The sequence below is a fragment of the Mandrillus leucophaeus genome, unplaced genomic scaffold (genome assembly GCF_000951045.1).
Source record: "Mandrillus leucophaeus isolate KB7577 unplaced genomic scaffold, Mleu.le_1.0 Scaffold223, whole genome shotgun sequence".
NCBI classification, from domain to species: domain Eukaryota; kingdom Metazoa; phylum Chordata; class Mammalia; order Primates; family Cercopithecidae; genus Mandrillus; species Mandrillus leucophaeus.
The window spans coordinates 1,150,686-1,166,808 of record NW_012102288.1 but is presented as its reverse complement, the minus strand read 5'-3'; the positions used below and the strand labels follow the sequence as shown (position 1 = coordinate 1,166,808).

Here is a 16,123-nt window from a genome sequence, read left to right as displayed (position 1 = left end):
AGGATATAGGAAAATTTTTATACTATTGTACTATTGCAACATTTTTGTACATTTGATATCTGTTACAAAAAAAAAAAAAAAATGTCAGCTTTCTTCACCATCCTCCCCTGAAAGCAAGTAGCCTGCCTACTACAGGTTCTAAGTGAAGAGGCTGGCAAAGGTACATCCTCTGAGTACAGATTGAAGTATTGCTTAATATATTAGTCTTGACAATATAATTTCTTCATCAAGATTGTTCATAACTCAAACCACAGAATTTTCTATTACCTGCAAGTCTCCAGAAAATCATAGATCCTGTCAGTTTGGTCTTTCAGCAGAGAAAAACTTTCTCTAATGAATAAATTTTAGGCAAACAGTAGAATACAAAAAGTTGCATTTAGATTACAAAAAAATAGATAGATACCAGGTACATGTCATTCCTGAAATTTGTCACTAGAGTAATATCAAATGGGAAACCCTTTCTAAACTTATGTACAATTGATAACCGGCTCAAAATAGTAGTTGCTACTATAACAGTCATCCACATAGTCTATATTAAGTAATATCAATTTATTAAACATTCATTAATTTTTTCCTTCACAGAGAAACCAAATCCACAGCATGAAAATTTGACACCTTGTTAAAATTTAGGCATGTAATCTTTCATCAAGGATGAATCTTTTAAGGACGCATTTATTCAAATAATAAATGTAATCACTTATCTTACGACTTTAAGCTGTGTTTATATCTCTTATTTCCACAGGAGTTTTGCCTAACTAAAAAAGAAAAAAACTATCTTCCCCCCCGACCCCCCCACACAAAAATCTCCCCTGAAACTGGAGCAGTATTCCCTTCATTTTACTCATAAGGAAGTTAACATAAGAAAAATTTGACTTTCCCAAGAGCCAGTAGGTAAAGTCTTGTGTTAAATCCAGTCTTCTGTTCCTTTCTTCTTGTTCTGAGTTGGTTTTGTTCCATTTCAATATCCTATCTTGAATATAATAATCGTAACAACTATGTGCAGTTGTAGACATCCACTTTTAATCTGCTTATATTTTGGTTTTTAAAATATAATTTTGAAGCTGGGAAGGCAGTTTAAGGAATACAGCTATCTTTAAGTATAAAATGAGGTTATTTGTTGAATTATCTAAATGTGAAACAAAGATCCGTGTTTCAATTAATTACTACATTACCCATCTGTCCATATCTTGCTTGAAAGATTCATTTTCATATTAGATTAAAAATCTTAGTTTGCATTCTATTTTTTTTAAAAATATAAGAGAATTGGCACATTAGAAGTCTTAAAATACAGAATGGAAAAATTAGAGGCCAGCTTAATGATTATTTTACACATTTGTGTTCTTATTTACAGTACTTTATAGAATGTCATGTTTAAAATGTCATCTAAAAATAGGATAACTAGTAACAAATATGGATATTTCATATATAATAAATTCTAGTTTAAAATTTAAAGTGCATTCTGTAATTCATGCTTTTTTTTTAAAGCTTTTATCATGTTTTTTGACAATATAAAGTCTACCTTAATGCTGAGGTAAGATCATCTTATTTATTAGAACATGTAATATTTGCAAGAGAAATAGCAAAGAAAATGTTAATATTGGCAAAAAAATATTTGGAGTAACAATGCAATTTCAAAAATGAAAAAAAGTAGAGTTATTGAAAAATAAGTCTGCCACTCTTTTTTTCTCAAAATTACCTGTATAGTCACCTTATTGCAGTGGAATTCTTCTTCATATCAGTACATTTCATGGAGCCCATCAATAAAGTAAATAATGGCCAGGTGTGATGGCTCATGTCTGTAATCTCAGCACTTTGGGAGGCCGAGGCGGGCAGATTACTTGAGGTCATGAGTTTGAGACAAGCCTGGCCAATGTGGTGAAACCCTGTCTCTCCTAAAAATACAAAAATTAGCTGGGCATGGTGGCAGCCACCTGTAATCCCAGCTACTTCAGAGACTGAGGCATGAGAATTGCTTGAACACAGAGGTGGAGGTTGCAGTGAGCCGAGATCGCACCACTGCACTCTAGCGTGGGAGAGGGAGACTCTGTCTCAGTAAATAATAATAATAAATAAATCGTATAATTAGTGCAGTTTTATAAGTTAAAATTTGAAAGTCTCTTTTAATGTCTTTTAATGTTAATAAAGATCTTTGATATAATCAAAATTTTGCAAGTAGAATTCTGGATGATAGTTCATTATTTTACTAACCTAAACATATTTGTTTTGCTGTTATTGTTGTTATTCTGTTTGTAAAGCCTTATAATTCAATTAAGATTGGGTAGTAATAGAATGGACATATAGCAACTGGGGCAAGGAACTGATCACCTGAATCCTGCCAATGAGTAACAAAGTCTATCTAAATGGTGCCAAGAAAAATATATCCTCAGTTGTCAAATAAAGAAAGAACATTTTATTACCAGCTGATATTCTAACTTTTATCCTCAGAATAGATCTCTAATGAGCGATGTTGAATTCTAATGAAAACCTTTGTTTCATTTAACTTCCACTCCTACTCCACACTTACACCAAAAGTGCTCTCAAGACGATCACTACCACGCCTTCCTGCCTTTGGGACACTCTATCCTGCTTCTTTCCTTCCTATGCACACACATGCTACATCCCATATTTCCCAGTCATTTCTGCTGACTCCTCCTTCTCTATTAAGTTCCTAAACGTTTGTTTCTCACCTTTGGAAGGGGTATGCCCAGCATATTTTTTCAATTAAATTATTGCTTTCTACATGATTCCCTCATCCAGTATGTGATACTAAATACCACCTCTGAGCACATAACTTTCCACACTTGTGGCCATCCCTTGTGTCTCCCTGGTATCCAGCCTCATAATCAAGTTTTAACCAAGGAAGCAACTTCAACTCAACATGTCAAGAAAAGATATCTTGATATTTTCATATTCTATACCGTTCTCTACCATCCCTGTTCTTCTCTGACTCTTTACACAACACCTTGATCTAGCTGGAGGCTCAAGCACAAACACAGGAGTCATTCTCATTTATTCCTTTTTCTTATCTCCTAGTGACAATCATATAGCAAAGTCCTCTAATTTTACCTTCAAAATACATCTCTTACCTATTTATCTCCACTGATGCCATGCTAATTCAAGTCACCTCTCTTCTGGACACCTGCAACTGCTTCGTAACTCCTCCACTTATTTGCTGTCAGGGTCCTGGTAAGAAATAGATGGTACATCACAAGATGAGGACGTGGTTGAGGAACGAACAAGGGAGGAGAAAACTGTGTCTGGGCCAGCCCAAGGCCATATGGAGCAAGGCAAAGAGGTAGTTACTGAAATCTGGCATGAGCAGTGATGATAGGAAGTCCCCCCAACTTGGGCCACTGATAGCATCTGAGGCCTTAGTTATGGAAGCATGAGGAATGTCAAACCTCAGCTCAGCAGATGTGTTCTTAAAAGGAAAAGTTGCTTCAATTTCTTTCTCCTTTCACTCTGTGCATTCTGCCATTGGCCAAATCCAATGGTAAGAGAGATGGCTAGGGTGTCTGATACTGTCTAAAATGATCAGCCTCCCTGGATGGATAAAGGGGGAAAGTAGATTGGGAAGGCCAGGAATATCCAACATACTCTACCACAATCCTTTTTCTATAAATTAAAAACATGCAATTATAAAAATACCGTTCAGAAGTTGTGAGTCACATACCTAAAAATCTCATTGCAATTACAATGAAATTAAAAATTTTACCATGCCACCTTGTGCTTCTCTTTCATTTAAATCTGTCCATTCTCCCTCTCTTTTCACATGCTTGTGAACACACACACACACAAACACAGACACACACACACACAGAGACACACACTGCATTCCAGCTTCACTGGCCCAGAACGTAAATCTGTGCTGACTAAAAGTCTTTACACTTCCACTTTCTCATGTTCAGGATGCTCTTCCCTCTTCTTTAGCAAACCACACACACACAAAAAAGTCAACATCTAGAGCAATCAATAGCAATTGACATCTATGAAGAATAACAAACAAGGTAAGGTGGAAAGGGGCAGAGGTACTTTATTATTTTATATACTGTAGTTAGTGAAGAAGTCTCTAATAAACTGATGTGTGAGTAGAGACCTAAAAAGAAGGAAGAGAGGGAGACATTCAGGAACACTCATTTAATAGACTCAAGGCAGAACAAATATAAAATCTTTGATATAAGTTTGTCATGTTTGAAAAATAATGAACTATAGAATGACTGGCCCAGTGGTGGGAGGGAGAGCCATAAAAGACACATCAGAGAGGTGGCCAAGGAAAGATCACACAGGGCTTTAAAGGCCATTGTAAACATGTTGGCTTTTATTGTGAATGAAATGGGAAGTTACTGGAAGGTTTTTAGTGGGAGAATTATAGGACCTACATTAAATTTTATGCAGATCACTGTCATAGCTGTGTTGAGAATAGGCAACAGGAAGACAAAGATGATGGCTAGGTGACTGGATAGATTCTACTGCTGTACCCAGACTAGGGAAGATGCTAGCTCAGACAAGAGAAGTCACAAGAAGCACTTGGATTTTAGGTATTTTGAAAGAAGAGCATGCAGGATTTCCTGATGATTGGATATGGAATTTGAAAAAAAAAAAGATGTCAAAAATGGCTCCAATGTTTCAGCAACAGATTGCAAATCCTAACATTGCTTTAGTACTTGGTTATATGCTCTTTTATAGAATTCAAATTGTTTTATGTGAATAGATATTTATCTGTAATGATATAGCTAGCATCCTGAAAGAGAGGACTCAATAGGATTGGCCTCAATCTCCTAACACAGTGTGTGGCACTTTGTAGACACTGTAATTACTTGCTAAACGGATGAATGAGATTTGTTTTTTGTTTGTTTGTTTTTTGGTTTTTTTAACTGAGAGAGTCTCACTCCATCACCCAGACCGAAGTGCAGTGGTGTAATCTCAGCTCACTGCAACCTCTGCCTACTGGGTTCAAGTGATTCTCCTGCCTCAGTCTCCCAAGTACTTGGGATTATAGGTGCGTGCCATCGCCTGGTTAATTTTTGTATTTTTAAAGTGGAGATTGGGTTTCACCATGTTGGCCAGGCTGGTCTTGAACTCCTGACCTCAGATGATCCACCTGCCTCGGCCTCCCAAAGTGCTGGGATTTCAGGTATGAGCCACTGTGCCCGGCCAGATTGCTTTTTCTTTTTGATGTCAACCTTGATGTACTAATCCAGACGTATCATTCAGGCTCTTAGGTTGTGAACTAACAAAAAACAAACAGCTTTCCAGGTAGTAGCCAGAGAAGATAATATAATTAGCAGCTCTTTCAGGCTGAGAGAATTTTACAGTAGTGGAAACAGAAAGCTCTAAAAGTGAGTATAACTTTCATTTCTCCTAAAGTATCCAACAAGTACCAGGCTCAAATAAGATACTCAATTGTTATTTGCTTGTATTTAAATGAAGTAGTTAATATTAAGAAGTTTAATAATGTTTTTGACATATATTCCAGTGAGTTTATTTAAAATTTTTTTTGGCTTCTTTCTGGATCTCTACTTGTGAATCATACTTTATATTGAAGTGGTTAAGGTACAACCGAAACATACGTCACTCTGAACTGGTTAATGAAAATTGGCATTGTAGGTGAATATAACTGTAGTAGAACAGAAAGAAAAAGTATTCATTAAAAAAATCTGGATAGTCTTTGGGGAACAAAAGATTCAAACATTTTTAATCTAAGCAGGTTATTATAATCTGTAGTGAAACACACATATATATAGCCAAAATTATTTTGAAAAATTTCTGTGCCTAGTTTGAGTTATAAAAAAAATCTACTTTCCATCCAAGGTTATTGAGCAAAGAAAACTTTTTAATCATTGACAGATTTTGTCCCATCTTTTAAAAAACCAGGTATAAAAAAACTAGCTTTAAAAGCTACATATATAGTTATATACCTATATATGTGTATATGTGTGTGTATGATTTTAAAGCTTCATAGTAATATATGTATACATAAAATACACATTTATAAATGTAATATAGAGAAGGAATATTGTGTTAATGGTTTTATTTTTTATATAACTCATACTTCATAAATTATGCAGTCGACATTTAATTTTATTTATAATTGAACCGTTTAGACAAAAAACGCTGATGTGTAAATAAGCTTGAGTTTAGTTTTGTTGAATAGAAATTAATGATTTATAGTACTTTTTTGTTACTCAAAATAACCTCAAGAATTTCAGTATAATCACAAGATCCTTGTTATTGAAATTACATATGGAATCATTAGTTATATTGACAATAAATGGTAGGCACTTTCAATCCTACCTTCTAACTATTTTATGACCAATTTTTTCTGATAATACAATTACAACTTTTGGATTTTTTCAGTACACAATAACACATTTTTCCTTTTTAAAAATGTATATCTTGGCCGGGCGCAGTGGCTCATGCCTGTAATTCCAGCACTTTGGGATACAGAGTGGGGCAGATTGATTTGAGCTCAAGAGTTCGAGACCAGCCTGGACAACGTGATGAAATGCCATCTCTACTAAAAATACCAAAATGAGTTGGGCATGGTGTGTCACATGCCTGTAGTCCCAGTTGCTTGGAAGGCTGAAGTGAGAATTGCTTGAGCCTGGGAGACAGAGGTTGCAGTGAGCCGAGACTGGGCCACTACACTCCAGCCTGGGCGACAGAGACCCTGTCTCAAAAATAACAACGAAAAATAAAAATAAAATTGTACGTCTTTTCATTATGCAACTCATTGTTTTCAGTGTTATAGAAGTATTAGGGAAATGTATTTAGTTCAATTCACTGTTTACTATTGATTAAAAGCCTGACATTTAGCTAAATTACATATTAACTTTGATTTTTACCCTATAGAGATCAGATTATTTCTGTCTGGTAGAGTAAATAATTTCAAAGCTTATAGTTTATGGCCTTTTGAAATTCATCTAGTTTTTAGGTCAGCAATTTTATCTTAATATTGCTTATTAATATTGAGCATCTCAAATGCTTTGGGGACCAGTTGTGTGTGTGTGTTCATTCACGTGTATGAGTGTTAACAACAAAACTTTATTGGAAGGCAGGCCATAGGTTGGATTTGGCCCACAGGCTGTAGTTTGCCAATCCCTTTGGAATAGCTTCCCATTGCAGCACAAGATTTTTAGCAGCCATCTGAAAAATATTCTTATTTTTGGAAATTTGAATTTTATTTGCTGTTATAAGTATTGTCATGTACGTGAACTTTTGCTTGCCTATTGAACGGATATTTAGAGAAATGGAAAATAGTCAAATGTATGAGCATTTTTAAGTCCCTTAATTCACATTGAAAAATGCTATTTCCTCATACACATCCAAGAGTATTCAGTATTAACATTTTAATTGCCAATTTATTTTGTGGAAAAATAAAATTGTAGTACTTAAACATACATTTTCAAATTATCAGTAAATTTTAATTTTAAAACATTTATTAACTATATAATTAATTTTAAAGTTTATCTGCTGCTTGCCCATTTATGATTTGGAGTCTATATTAGTTTGCTAGGGCTGCCTAACAAATTATTACAGATTGGACAGCCTAAGCCAGAGAACTTTGTTGTTTCACATTTCTGAAGGCTTCAGGTCCAAGATCAAGTTGTAAGCAGGTTTGGATCCTTCCAAGGGCTGTGAAAGAAAGATCTGTTCCACACCGCTCTCCTAGCTTTCAGTGATTTGCTGGCAATCTTTGATGTTTCTTGGCTTGAAGATACATCACCACCTCCACTCCTCCATCTGTGCCTATGTGTTCACATGGAGTCTTCCTTGTGTACATGTTTGTCTCTGTTGAGGGGATGGCATTGAATCCAGCAAATCACTGAAAGCTAGGAGAGTGGTGTGGAACAGATTAATTAATTTAAACAGACTTACATCCAGTTTCAGCTTTGTGCATATGGCTAGCCAGTTTTCCCAGCATCATTTATTAAATAGGGAATCCTTTCCCCATTTCTTGTTTTTGTTAGGTTTGTCAAAGATCAGATGGTTGTAAATGTGTGGTGTTACTTCTGAGACCTCTGTTCTGTTCCATTGGTCTATATATCTGTTTTGGTACCAGTACCATGCTGTTTTTGTTACAGTAGCCTTGTAGTAGTATAGTTTGAAGTCGGGTAGTGTGATGCTTCCAGCTTTGTTCTTTTTGCTTAGAATTGTCTTGGCAATGCATGCTCTTTTTTGGTTTCATATGAACTTTAAAGTAGTTTTTTCCAATTCTGTGAAGAAAGTCATTGGTAGCTTGATGGGGATGGCATTGAATCTATAAATTATCTTGGGCAGTATGGCCATCTTCATGATATTGATTCTTCCTATCCATGAGCATGGAATGTTCTTCCATTTGTTTGTGTCCTCTTTTACTTTGTTGAGCAGTGGATTGTAGTTCTCCTTGAAGAGGTCCTTCACATCCCTTGTAAGTTGGATTCCTAGGTATTTTATTCTCCTTGTAGCAATTGTGAATGGGAGTTCACTTATGATTTGTCTCTCTGTTAGAATTCCACACAATAATAATGGGAACTTTAACACTCCACTGTCGATATTAGACAGATCAATGAGACAGAAGGTTAACAAGGATATCCAGCTTGAATGCAGCTCTGCTCCAAGCAGATCTAATAGACATCTACAGAACTCTCCACCCCAAATCAACAGAATATACATTCTTCTCAGCACCACATCACACAAAAATTGACCACACATTTGGAAGTGAAGCACTTCTCAGCAAATGTAAAAGAAAAGAAATCACGACAAACTGTCTCTCACACCACACCACAATCAAATTAGAACTCATGATTAAGAAGCTCACTCAAAACTGTACAACTGCATGGAAACTGAACAACTTGCTCCTGAATGACTACTGGGTAAATAATGAAATGAAGGCAGAAATAAAGATATTATTTGAAACCAATGAGAACAAAGACACAACGTACCAGAATCTCGGGGACACAATATAAAGCAATGTTAGAGGGAAATTTATACCACTAAATGCCCACCAGAGAAAGCAGGAAAGATCTAAAACTGACAGCCTAACATCACAATTAAGAGAACTAGAGAAGCAAGAGCAAGCAAAATCAAAAGCTAGTGGAAGGCAAGAGATAACTAAGATCAGAGCAGAACTGAAGGAGATAGAGACATAAAAAACACTTCAGAAAATCAATGAATCCAGGAACTGGTTTTTTGAAAATATCAACAAAATTGATAGACCACTAGAAAGACTAATAAAGAAGAAAAGAGAGAAGAATCAAATAGATGCAATGAAAATGGTAAAGGGGGTATCACCACCAATCCCACAGAAATACAAACTACCATCAGAGAATACTATAAACACCTCTATGTAAATAAACTAAAAAATCTAGAAGAAATGGATAAATTTCTGGACACATACAACCTCCCAAGACTAAACCAGGAAGAAGTCAAATCTCTGAACAGACCAATAACAGGCTCTGAAATTGAGGCAATAATTGGTCTATATAACCGAAAAAAAGTCCAGGACCAGATGGATTCATAGCTGAATTCTGGCAGAGGTACAAGGAGGAGCTCGTACCATTCCTTCTGAAACTATTCCAATCCATAGAAAAAGAGGGAATCCTCCCTAACTCATTTTATGAGGCCAGCATCATCTTGATACCAAAGTCTGGCAGAAACACAACAAAAAAAGAATTTTAGACCAATATCCCTCATGAACATCGACGCAAAAATCCTCAATAAAATACTGGCAAACTGAATCCAGCAGCACATCCAAAAACTTATCTACCATGATCAAGTCGGCATTATCCCTGGAATGCAAGGCTGATTCAACATATGTAAATCAATAAACATAGTCCATCACATAAACAGAACCAATGACAAAAACTACATGATTATCTCAATGGATGCAGAAAAGGCCTTCGACAAAATTCAACAGCTTTCATGCTAAAAACTCTCAATGAATTATGTACTGATGGAACATATCTCAAAATAATAAGAGCTATTTATGACAAACCCACACCCAATATTATACTGAATGGGCAAGAGCTGGAATCATTCCCTTTGGAAACTGGTACAAGACAGGGATGCCCTCTCTCACGACTCCTATTCAAGATAGTGTTGGAAATTCTGGCCAGGGTAATCAGGCAAGAGAAAGAATTGTATTCAATTAGGAAAAGAGGAAGTCAAATAGTCCCTGTTTGCAGATGACATGATTGTACATTTAGAAAACCGCATTGTCTCAGCCCAAAATCTTAAGTTGCTTACTTCAGCAGTCTCAGGATAGAAAATCAATGTGCAAAAATCACAAGCATTCCTATACACCAATAACAGATTTTTTACATTTAATTTTGCCTTTCGGTTAAACTGAAACTTATTTGGGATCCTTTTTAAAGATAACTTTCCTAGGCATATTTTAATATATGAAAACTTGCACAAAGCAATATTTTGCTCCATGCGGTATACTTAAACAAAATCTTAATGCTCTAAATTTAATATTTTTACTTCACTCAGTGTCAAATACAAGCTTCATTATCCTAAATTACAACTCTTTGTTTCAGCTGATTATATTACATGATGTGTAATAGGGAAGTTCTGTATCTGTCGCTATTTAGGTATGTAACTTTCAGTAAGACATTTACCTTCTCAGGATTTTGGTTCTATTATTTGTAAAATAAGAAAAATAAACAGTATTTCCATTGAGATGTATCTCAAGACCTAAAATTGTATGATTTTACCTAACGAGTCTCTTGTAAAATAGAAAGGATGCATTCAAGTATAGCCAAATACAGAAATAGGATGTTATATATTATGAAGGGTGATAGACTGAGAGTCACAAGATAGGTCATCTAATTCCAACTGTGTTGGTGTGCATTTTCAGAAAAGATCTTTATTCCTTTTAGAGTGTCCATTTATTCCAATTTAAAATAAATGGAAATATTTAAAATATGGTAAGCTAAGCAAGTTAGAAATATCTTTGGAAATGTGGCAAAATAACTGTTTACAGCATTGCGTGCTTCAGTGATCATTGTGGAATGTTTGGATAAATGAAACAGATGAACAACAGACAGGGAAAACAGCTTTCAACACTTTAAGGGTTGAGTTTATATTTCAACAAACAGCATGGCCAATTGGATTGTACTTTCTCTAGGTTTTCATATTTACTGTAAATACGTTTCTTCAGCCTTGTGACAAATTGGCCAAATATAAAAAATAAATGAAATCTAGTGGTCAGATTGTGCCATGTCTGTCAGAAAAGCTATTAGCAATTATGAAATTAAAAATTCGTAACGCATGGGTTTCCTCCAGTTACTCTAGGGAAAAGATACAAATACAAATAGGATAAATTATCCAAGTGAATGTTCATTCTATTTTTTGTCTTGTTGCCATTAAAAACAACCTTAAGCATCTTCTGTGCTCCTCATTAAAATCCTAACCTTAAGTAGCACTTTCTGTTCTGTTCCAAGGGGGAGAATCTCAGTGTCATAGCTCTATGAGTGGATGTAGGGAAGTCACCTCCTATGGTAGAGCTGATTCTATATGCTTCCCCCTCTTTTTCTCTCATCAAAGGGGTAGTTCAGTTAAAAGCCCTTAAAATAGAGTAAATATGATCAAGTGGAAGAAAGTTTGGTGCTTATAATGTATTAGAGTTTCTTCTTTCTCACTTTCTTTTTCCTACTAGCTCTGAGATTTTACTTCTGAAATTATTTTCCTTATTTTTCATCTCCTCATGTGAAGTGAGGGGGAGAAGCCTGGAAAAACCATGTAAAGCCTGTGTTTTTTGTTCCTTTGTTTTACTGTGTACATGACCTTTTCCTTAATCAGCATGAGACCCATTATTTTGTGTGATTAGTGGATTGGGGATAGAAACTAGAATTTATTTCAGGAAAAATGCAAAGCGAAAGACATAATTCATTGTCAGCTTCAGACACCCAAAAGAGGGTTTTCAAAACTCCAAGAAATTGACTTGGATTCCGTGGTTGTGAGTACAACTTCTCATCTATTACATCAAGAAATAGACTTGAAACATAATTTTATGTAAGGAAGGTTATGGTCAAAGAGAAAATAAAATCATGGTCTCAATGGATTGAGAAAGTAGAAAAACTGGTTAAATGTTGGGATTATCACCATTTGGGCTAAATTATAGGATAATGGTCTCTAAAAACTTATAGATTGTTAAGAGTGATTTGAAAAGCACACTTCTCTGCATTTTCTATGGGGAGGTGCAACCTCCAGGCAAAGCCCTGGGTGGGAGTCCTTCCCATTTCTGTGCAGGAACTTAGTGGTGTTAGAGGAAGGCAGCTGTGCAAGAGACTGTGGAGCACCACTCCTGCTTCCCCAGGGCTAGTGTGTGGTACAGATCCCAAAGCACTGCATACCCCACTGATAAATGCAGAGGGATGCAGAGATGGCTGGTGGGGAAGCAGAGGCCTAAGGTTGCAGCAAAGGGAGAAAAACAGCCACAGTACTGAGGAACAAATACTCTTGCATGGGGGCAAGTTGCTCCCAAAGGCCAGCTGGAGCCATTCACACCAATGCACCCCCAGGAGCTCTGTGGCAGAGCATCCTGAAAACACCACAGAGAGTTGAGGCCTCCACCCCAACTAGAGCTGCAAATTCACGTTAGCCACATCCAGGATGAATTTAGCTTTTGTGTTGCCTGAAACGTAAAGATTTTTGGAGCATTTTTAGAAAAATAAGAACATTAGGGGTAAAAAATTAGGAATGGAAATGAACACATATTCAGCATGAAAAAAATAATTTACAAAAAAATAGGTTTCAAAAGTTGTAAAATGCTTTAGAAAATAGAGGGGGAATGGATATAACTAACTGTTATAATTAGCTGCCTGACTCAACCCTATATTTTTTTCTCTACATTATTGGATGCTTACGTTTTAATTGCTTCGTCAGGACTTTGGAATACCCCTCTACAGAGAGAATGCAAAAGAAACTCTGTCTTTCCTCTGGCAAGGTTAATAGAGATCTTTTATGAAATTATCAATTTTAAATTCTTAAACTATCAGTTTAGGAAAAGTTTCTTTCAGCTTTACAACTTATAATTAGTAATGCCATGTGCATTTTTACCATTGCTGTCAAGTCTGGAAGGCCCTCTAAAGCTTCTGTCCTATGTGAGCTTTAGAATTTCAGGACATTTCAAGTTTCCTTAAATACTCTTTACACTGACTACATTATTCCTAGAAGCCTTTCAAGACTGCCAGCAATAATTTAACTTACACAGCAGTGACTGCAAAGTACAAAAATATTACTCCAAACTTACACTGCATGTATTCTCAGCTAAAAGTCCCCATAGGCTAATTGCAGAATTTCCCATGGCCACTCCAGTGCTACTAAACAAAAGAGAGACTATGACAGAGAGGAAATCAGAGTGGAAATGGACAGTCATTTTCATCGGTTGAGGTTAATATATATTAATTTTGCAAATTTTATAGAGCTGTATCAGCTTGTGACTAGATTTCAGATCCCTGGAAGAGATTCCAGAGTCCCTGCAAAGAGAGATTCCGAGGCATAAACTTATGTGATTTTCCCAGTCATTCTAGGTCTGTCTTGGAGAGGAGTCCCCAAATTTGGAGAGGAGCAAAAGAACAGGGCATTCTGAGAAAACTAAATTGTCTAAAAAAGAAACATTTAAAATACTTCCAATTTATTCTAGTGGACCAGTGTTATATTGGAATGAATGTGCTCTTCTCTACTTGTTTTCACCACTCTCCCCCTCCTAGCTGCCCCAGAGATAGGGGATTAGGTGAACATCATATCTGTACATTGAAAATAAAGAGCTGTGTTTTCTTTGTGCTTCTGAATATAATATGAATAAATGTGGGACACTATTACACATATCTTGCAAGTTAATGTTTACTTTTAATGTAATCACAATATTTAGTCGTATTCATACTTTTTGGAATTTTCTGATTTCCTTTTTGTATTTATTACTATGAGACCTGTAGGATAAAGGCTTTAAATTGCTCAATCAAAATTGCTTGATATAATTCCAACATGAATATCAAGGGTTGGTGCCCAATAACACATCAGGAGTGTGATGAGAACTGAATTCCAGGTGCAAAATTCTAGTAGTTCATTGTCCTTTGCCAACTACTCCATCTTCTTTCCTCCCCAAACTCACGATCAGACCAAGGTAAATTCATGATGTAGACCAAGTTGTTTCTCCAACTTCTCTTTTTGCTACTCTGAACTTATCAGTGTTGTAGACTTGACAGCTAAGTTAGACTCCAAAATATACAGATGAACTAGTAAAATGACATTGATTAATCCTGGTAAGGTTTCAAGTTGGGTTGCTGACTTAGCATATTCCCTTCATTACGAGCATACAAGGAGGACAGAGGAAGAGGTCAATAGCACTATAGCGATGGATTTAATTAATAATCGTTGAGTACTACATATATGTTCTTATTTACTGAGCACCTACTTTCCCCAGTGATAACAGAATAGAAAGTAAAATTGTAAAACATTTAGTTTTGTTTAGGAAGGGTATGATGTTCAGGCAAGGCCTTCAAGAGCAAGTATTATCTAGGTTGAGATGTGAAGTGGAGGAATTGGGTAGTAGGATAATAGGTGATTCAAGGCAAACGGGAATAGCATTTCAAAAGTGTAGGGGTGAGAACATTCACATTTTCAGTTGAGAAAGAAAACCTGAGCTGCAAGGTTGAGGTTAGATTGAAGGGGGTGATTGCAAAACAATTGGAAATTGACTTTTTTACTGGGTAAGATGTCCTTAGTGGTTGGTGGGAAGGGGTTAGTCCTTCTCACTCCATAGAGACTTGAATACTTGATTAAATAAGGAGAGAGTAGAGTAACAGTTGTATCTTGCCACTTGATTACCATAATTCTCTAAACTCAAAATCTACCATTTTTATACATTCAGAGTGAAAAAAAAATGGTTAGGTTTTGTTCATAAACTCTAATTTCCCTTGATCTTGGTGATTTACAGAGTTTGTATAGCATTTAAACAGGTTAATACTTTGCAGAAACTAACATGGAAAAAAAAGCCTATCTTAGGTAGACATTTTCATATGTTATCTCATATAATCCTCACAAAAGGACTCTAAATTATCGTGGGTCTTTTCTAGATTAAAAAAGAGACTTAAAGAGCTTGAGCTTGAGGTTAAACTAACACACAGAAGAAGAGAGAGAATCTGAATTCAGGTCATCCACATTAACTTGTCTAGTAAAGAAAAATGTAAATTTCGGACAAAGTTTAATTTAGTTCAATACCACAAAGCAAGCCCCTAATACTTTTTTGGTGTTTCAAATACATGTGCTTATGAACTAAAGAGGATTCATAATAGTTTAATCATTTTCAAAATGTTTGCATTTTGACTGCACAACCTCAAATTCAAAAGAAATATTAATTAGAGAAAAATGCATTATGTATACAAGGCGGCATCCCAAATTTCCAATTATTTAGATGTGGTATGTACTGCGTCTTCAGAACAATCAATTAGACTCTTCCTTCCTGATGTGAATATCTGAATACAAATTAAAAATGAGAAGCATTTATACAACATCAGAATATAGATCAAAACCATTACCCAGGTTAGTTTGTAATGTTCCATAGGACATGATTTTAATCAGAGAAAAAATTACACGTACTCATGATAAAAATGACAAATACCTGCATCGCTTAGGAAAACCATAATTTATAGATTAGGAGATATTTCAGAGATGGCTCAGATAAGTGATACAGTGTATTTAAAGGCATATATTAAGAAATCTCATGTATGCTATTGTAATTCACTTCTTTAATCAATGGAGAAGTACATATTTCAAACAGAAATATAAGACATATAAGACTCAGCATCCCACTGTGCATAAAGCACCTGACCTCATGCCCATCATGCAGTAGTCACAATAGAGTTAATTTCCTTCTTGTATAACAGATGGAGAAAGCATTTCAAAAATCATCTAAAACCAAAGCAACCACCAAACGTGTTTAAGAAGCAGAGGTTATAGATAGAATTCTATTATGAGGGAGATTATTAAAGTTTAGACATATTTTATATTAACTTTATTTTACTTAATAATTGAAGACTGCTTGAAACAATATTAAACATACACATTTACTACCTGGTGAATACATTGCTGCCTCTTACATGTGTTTGTGTTTACATGCCTCTGATTTGAAGGGTAG

The 16,123-nt window shown here is 35.6% G+C and overlaps 1 pseudogene; it reads right to left on the bottom strand.

Moving 5' to 3' along the window:
* LOC105540622 overlaps positions 1-15,613 on the bottom strand; it is a 60,444-nt pseudogene extending 44,831 nt beyond the window's left edge.
* Between the last annotated feature and the right edge of the window lie 510 nt (positions 15,614-16,123).